This window comes from Corvus kubaryi, unplaced genomic scaffold, assembly GCF_017639235.1.
Source record: "Corvus kubaryi isolate FWS band 111438036 unplaced genomic scaffold, C.kubaryi_AGA036_p1.0 37301, whole genome shotgun sequence".
NCBI lineage: Eukaryota > Metazoa > Chordata > Aves > Passeriformes > Corvidae > Corvus > Corvus kubaryi.
Window position 1 is genome coordinate 859,289 of NW_024581094.1, and position 6,834 is coordinate 866,122.

General features: G+C 55.5%; 1 protein-coding gene across 2 annotated transcripts in view; it reads left to right on the forward strand.

Moving 5' to 3' along the window:
• LOC121664549 (keratin, type I cytoskeletal 13-like) overlaps positions 1–6,834 on the forward strand; it is a 28,951-nt gene that overhangs the window by 11,324 nt on the left and 10,793 nt on the right. The window lies entirely within an intron of this gene.

Genomic DNA, 6,834 nt, shown 5'->3' on the forward strand with positions numbered 1-6,834 from the left:
TTAGCACCCCCAGCAGCCCTGCACACCCCAGAACTGCCCCGCACTCCTCGCTGCACCCCCGCGCTCCCGCCCCGTCCCCGCCGCGCTCCGCCCCGTCCCGCCGCGCCCTCCGCTGCCAGCAGGGGGCGCCCGTGCGCAGCGATCGCGCCCCCGGGCACCGCCCGGCGCGTCCCGCCCGCTCCCACCGGGACCCCGGGATCCTCCCGCTCCCACCGGGACCCCGGGATCCTCCCGCTCCCACCGGGTACCCTCGGATCCCAACCGATATCCCACCAGGTGCCTCCGGGACCCCCGGATCCTCCCGGTCCCACCGGTCCTCCGGTCTTAGCGGGTCCCTTCGGATCCCCCCGCTCCCCAGGGGTCCCACCGGGTCTCTCTGCACCAGCCCACAGCCCAGAGAGGGATCCCAGCACCGGTCTCCGGGGCAGGTCGCAGCGCAGCTGTCCAGCTGCAGTCCGATCACACCCGGGGTTCCCGCGGGGTGGGGGGCATCGGCATCACAGGGGCATCGGGACCACCAGCACCACCGGCACTACTGAGCAGCCAGGGCATGGGAACCATTGGGACCATCAGTACCACCAGGACCATCGGGACACCAGGACCATTGGCACCACTGGGGTCCCACCATTCGGTTCTGCCTGAGAGTCTCAGCCCAGCCCTGGTGGTACAGAGCCACATTCACACACTGAGCAGGGTATGGAGTTTATCCCAAGCACCCACTGGTCCCGCAGCACTGGGCTGAGCCAGAGGTTCGGATTAACAGAGTAATAACAGAGGTGAAGCTGATTACAGAGCTGCGGCATGTAATTACTATTACATCTTGGAGAATTCACCGCGCTCCAGGCGAGAGCGGGGCCAGCATGTGCCAGGTCCAGGCAAGCCATCGCCTCCTGCCAGACACGGCTGATGGGCCTTGGCTCTGCACTCCCAACTCGTGTTCAGAAAATCATTAGTATCATTAGAGCTCCAGGGTGGAGCAGTGGCCCGTGGCCAGGAGTGCCGTGGGCATGGCAAGGGAGCAGGAGCGGGAACGGGGTCCTGACATGGGCTTTAGCAGGGCTGTGGGTGGGGGGCTCAGGTCCTTGGGGGAAGCCAGGGAGGGATGGGGCAGGTTTATTGCCAGGGGCCTCTGGTAGGCACCGACTGTTTCAGTCTTGTTAATGACTCCATAAAACTCCCTGCCAAGTACAGATTAACAAGTAGCCAAGTCATTACCATAGTGTGGGAAGCGACAGCACAGCCCGGTTACAGGGACTGCTCTGGGGTACATCTCCCCAGCACAAGGGCTGGGCAGCCCCTTACCCTCCCAGCAGCTGTGGTGGCCTCCTGGGAGCATGGCCCCAATGTCGTCTCAAGTGCACAAGGTGATGAGGCCCTGCTGCACCAAGGCCATGGCACAGCCTCACAGGCAGCACCTGCCACAACCATCAGCCCTTGAGGAGCAAGAGAGAGGGAGGGCAGGGGAGATCCAGAACACACAGCAGTGTTAGTCCTACCTGAGGGGCCAGGCCACAGCCCTCTTCCAGAGGGGACTGAGCCCAGAGCTGGAGTTCCACTGAGGAGGAGCTGGAAATCACAGTCTGTGGGGGCTGCTTTCATTGCTCCTGCCCATCCTCTTGGTCATCGGGGCTGTGCTGCTGGGAAGGGTCTGCATGGGGCCAGGACACAGCCTGTATGCAGGAGGACACTAAATGCCAGCAGAGGCTCCTGTGGAGGAATCATAGGGCTGGTGGAGTCCCTGTCACCACCAGCAGGTTTGTCACATCCCCCTGGGGTCCTTTGGCATGACTGGCCTCACCCCAGAATGGGGATTAAATTGCGATTCCCTTCTGTGAGCGCAAGTGTCCCCAGGGCAATGCTGGTACCTGCCTCACCCCACCACCACCATGACGGGTGTCCCAAGCCGGGATTCCCACTCGGCTGAAGACCTTGCCCTGGGGGTGCAGCGGGTGTGGGTGAAGGATGAATGTGGGAGCCACTGTTTGTTGCCCACAGTCAGCAGAATGTATGTGTGACTTGCTGCTGGCTCTGCTGTGCTCAGTGAGGGGAGAGGAATGAGCAGACAGGGTGTGATCGTATTGCCACACCGAAGAATGAGACATGAGAAAATGCAAGAGCTGCTGCTACCTGGAAAACAGATGCTGAAAAACTAACGTGGGAAACTCCAAAGGTTGGAGTTTGCTGTGGAGATAGAGCTCAAGCAATTCCTGGTGGCTTGGGACTTTGGCTCTGCTCAGACGTAACGAATATTCTTCTGTCTGAGTAAAACAAACCCTGAGGTGTGTCAGTCTGTCCTTCTTCCACCCACCAGAGTGACTGTGGTCACACCTCTGACTGCAGCTCAGGGAGATTCACAGGGAGAGCCTTGGTCCCACACGGTGTCGGAGCAGCTTGTCCCTTGGGCTCTGGACCAGGGAATCCCCAGATGTGGTCCATGGTTCCACACATTGTCACTTGCCTGAGAGCCTGGGCTGGACTGTACAAGTTGTCACATCACTGGAGACAGCCCACAGGGAGCCAAACTGTGCAGTGCTGGGCTTGCTGGAATGGGTCCCTTGTCCCCAGGCAGAGGCAAGAGGGCTGAGCCAGCCCTTGGAGACAGGACTGGTGTGATCACAATTTGTTCAGTATCTTCCTTGCTAAGATGTGCCAGCAGAGAGGCCGTGCTCAGCCTGCAGTGGGCTGGCAGTGCACAGGGCTGTCACAGTGCCTGGGTGGCCATGAGGATGAACACCTGCAGTGGGACTGGGGGAAGAGCTTTGACAATCGTGGAATGACCATCTCGTGCCAGATGGGTCCATGAATGCAGCGGAGAGAACCTCACTGCCCCGCGCTGCCTGGCCACTCAGAAGGGCAGCGGAGCTATGGACTGGCTGTCAGCAGTGCTGATTCCCCGGGAATCACTCCATTGAAGGGGTCTCCTTGGAACACACTGTGCCAAAACAGGCAGAGTGTGTCCCTGCTGGGGAGCAGATCTGTGCCCCAGCATGGCCCTCACTGGTGGAGGTGGCTCATGAAACACCATGAGCCGGGACCTTGTCTGATGCTCTGCAAACCACTCAGGACCTGGGCCAAATGGAGGAACATCACCCTGTTCCACATTCATGGGAGGAGAGGGAGAGGGAGAGGGAGAGGAGAGTGGCCCTGATATGGGGCCACCAATGGGGCAGCTGAAGGGTCCCACTGGCACAGCAAGGTCTGGCTTCACTGCTCCAGTTTGGAGCCTGGAGGACAATACAGAGTCGCTCCCCTTGTCCTCCTCTTCACCCGACTGCCTCCATTGCTGCCTCCTCTCCTCTGCAGCAGCTGGGCTGGGCTGTGCTGTCCATCTCTCAGTCTCTTGGGGTGGGCAGGAGGGGATTAAATAGGGTGGGCATCACCCTCACCCTGCAGCTTGGGCAGCAGAGGCTCGGCTCGCTGGCTGATGGCAAAGTGCCCTGCGCTGCCCAGAGGGAGTTTCCATTGCACACACAGCCACTGTTTCCTTTCATGGTAATAGGATCTGGGATCGCTTTCTCCGGAAAATGTAGGGGGCCGTCAGGACATGTCCGGGCAGATGGTAAAGAATAGACAGCTGAGATAGAAACAAAGACATCATATGTCACTCCGCACCTTGATATATTTGTTACCTATTTTGTGTTGTTCAGACTTACAGGGCAAACCCATCAGCAAGGGTAGAGCCTGTCCCTTCCATTCCTCACACGCAGGAGACACCTTTCCCAGGGCTGCAACCTTCAGTGAGTTCCCACTGAGCTGGGAATTGCTGTGGGAGGCACACTCGGGAGAAGCTGGCCCACAGGGGAAACCCAATGACTCCTAATTAGCTCTTATTCATGACATTAAAAGCACAATTAGATGTTACTGTTTGAGGCAAACGCACCACACTGACCATGGCCGTTTCACACCAGCCCTCCCCACTCTGAGCACTGTGTGTGCAGCATGGTCACCCCAACAGGTAAGGTCACCTCCCCTCCTAAGCAAACGGAGGAGTTCAGTTCTTTCCTCCCCACTGCAGCACACGAGGCAGAGATAGCATCTCTGGCATGCTTCTTGCTGGAACAGACGCCGATACCATCTCCCGAGCATTATGATGTGTTCCTTTTTTCTTTTATCTCAAGGGAATTTGTTGTGGGTGCGAGCTTCAGGAGAGCCTGGGAGATTGAATTCTTCTGGTAGATAAAATAGCTGAAGCAGTACTGCTCCTCTGTATCCTGATGTCCCATTGACAGCCAGCGCAGGGGAACTCTGTGCTGAGGGCTCCTGATGTCAGAGTGGGGCTGGTGTGGGATTGTTGTTCAGGAGCTCAGTCAGGGGCCAGGGAAGCAGCTGACCAGCAAAAGCATTGGTTGAAAAAGACCAGGGAAAAGCTGATATTGCAGGACAATCTCCAGATAGTCTGTCTGACATCTGCCACACACGGTAAAAGAACTGAAACATGGGCTGAGGTTGTGATAATACAGAAGGAAAAGCCATAAGTCCAGGTTTCCCCAGCCCATGGGCTGTGGAAGGGCTTTGCCTCATGTTAGGGCAGTTGTCACCTTCAGGCTGACTTGTAACTTGGCCTAAAATGTGCGGGTGACCTGAGGGGGGTCAGACCTCACAGCACAGGTTTTAGCCCATGTGGGAGGCTCAGGGCCAACATGGGAATTGCCTGGAGCAGGAGGGTGTTTGCTGGAGCAAACAAGAGCAAAGGGAGCACATCTGGAAGAACTGGGAGCAGGGGTGGCCTGGGATGACTCTGGAGCACAGCTCTCACACGATGGCTGTTGGGAAATCCTGTACCCCCCACCGCAGAGGGAAGCAGGCCAGGAACATCTGATCTTCCGCCTGCCAGGTTGCCCCAGGATGGTGCTGGAAGCTGAGCACCGTCCTCTGCTCATTCTGCTCTTTGCCAACCAGGTTGTGCCCAGGAGGTTGTGCCCAGGAGGTTGTGCCTCCTTCCCCAGCTCTCTGAGGGATGAGGAACTTGTGCATTTCAAACTCCCAGATTTTGTAGCTTGGGTAGTCAGAAATCTGAAGCCCACGGGAGTGAGGCAGTGCTGTCCAGAGAGCAGAGCCCTCGACTGAGAGGATCCAGAGTCTCTCTCTGGTTAAGCTTGGTGGCCGCCCAGAAAGTCACCCCACACTCCTGGAGCTGCTAAAGGGAGTGTGACTGCTGTGAAGTCCTGAGATCTAACAGGAGGCAGATAAAGCCTTGTTGTTATTGTGTCCTTCGGGGAACATGAAAGAAAGGAGGCACCATGAATTACCGAGGGTGAGGCTCTGGGAACATCAGAGCACCTCCAAAATCAGTTAAGTGCATTATAATGTGAAAACAGCCGGAGGGGGCTGGGAAGGAAGGAGATCACAACGGGAGGGAAAACACAAAAGGGTTCCTAATCCCTATAACTCCTTCGCTACCTCACAGGCACCTCTGCGAAAAGCAAAAATAACTTCTTTTATTGAGAATGCCATGGATGGAGCCAGGCAAGCCGGGCTGGGTGTGCGATTTTCCACTGCACACAGCAAGAGCTGGCGTCGCATCAGTGAAGGGCTTTTTTCCCAGGAAGGAATAAAACAGTGCAGTGCCTCATTTCCTGCTTCTTTGCTGCTTTTTTTTCATGCCAATACCTGTCCAGGTGTGTTGCTGTAATCATTCTGCTTAGTCCCTCAGTAGCCTGGGGCAAGTGTGGTCAGCACTGTCCCTCCCCTCTGTGCTGGCCCGGTCAAACCCTCGGGGCTTGCAGGGTCCCCCAGTGCTGGATGTGTTGGGCTTTGCCCATCAGCACTTTTGACAGAGGTGATGCTGGACCTGCTGAGTTACCACTGGCATTCAGCTGCAAATCTGTAGGAAAAAGCCTAGAGCACAAGCACTGATAAGGATTGGTCATACTTTTCCTATGGATAAGGATTTATTCTACTCTTCCCATTGATAAAGACAGATCACGGTCTTCCCATTGATAAGGATTGATCCTTCTCTTCCCATCAGGAATTGCGAGTAACTAGCCCTGGCTGTGGGTGTCCGATGGAGTTTCAGTCCCTCTCCTCTGATTTAGAATGTTTAAGCATTAAACCCTGCCTCAGTGTTGAGAGAGCAGAAATTGTGGCACAGGATTTTTTAGCTCCTACACATTTTTAGAAGTCACAGGCTGTTTCTGTGGGATTTGGGAAAGGTGATGGAGCAAAGCAGGTACCACTGGGAAACATCACTCATCTGCCCTTTAAACCGACTGAAACACCACTACTGCAGGGACTTTCCAGTCTCCGTAGGGAGATTCAGCTCAGACTGGTACATAAACAGAAATTGCTGGAGTTTATTCTCTTTTGAGCTATAAGATTTCTGCCAAATCCTGTATCAGTACACAAATCCTGCCAGGTCTGTGCTTGTCCTGCGATAAAGGTCCTGACAGGAAAGTTTCCATTTGGCTTTGGCTTGGCCCATATACAGATTATGGATGCTCAGAGCTCTTAAGTCAGCAGCTTTCCTTGGCTTTAGATGCTTTTAAAAAACAAATAAATAGATTTGTAGATTTTTGCAATGATACTTGCAGGTGACTTGGTGGATGACAGAGGCTTCCCTTGTGTTACTTCATGAGAGAGCAGTGAGTAGAGCTGGAATGGACACTGGGAATGCCAAAACATAGCCCTGAGCAGGGACCTGGATCACACCAGGTGCCGGAAAGGAAAGAGGAAGAAAGTCCCATGTGAGCCATAGTGTTGCTGCTGGGATGTGACAAAAGATGTGAAATCAAGGAGAGGAAAATGATGATTCTGGAATTTGGCTCTGGCTGTCAGGGGTGTCGAAAAGCCCCGTGTGGCAACGCCTCCTGGCCGGGCTATAAAGGGCCCCGAGGC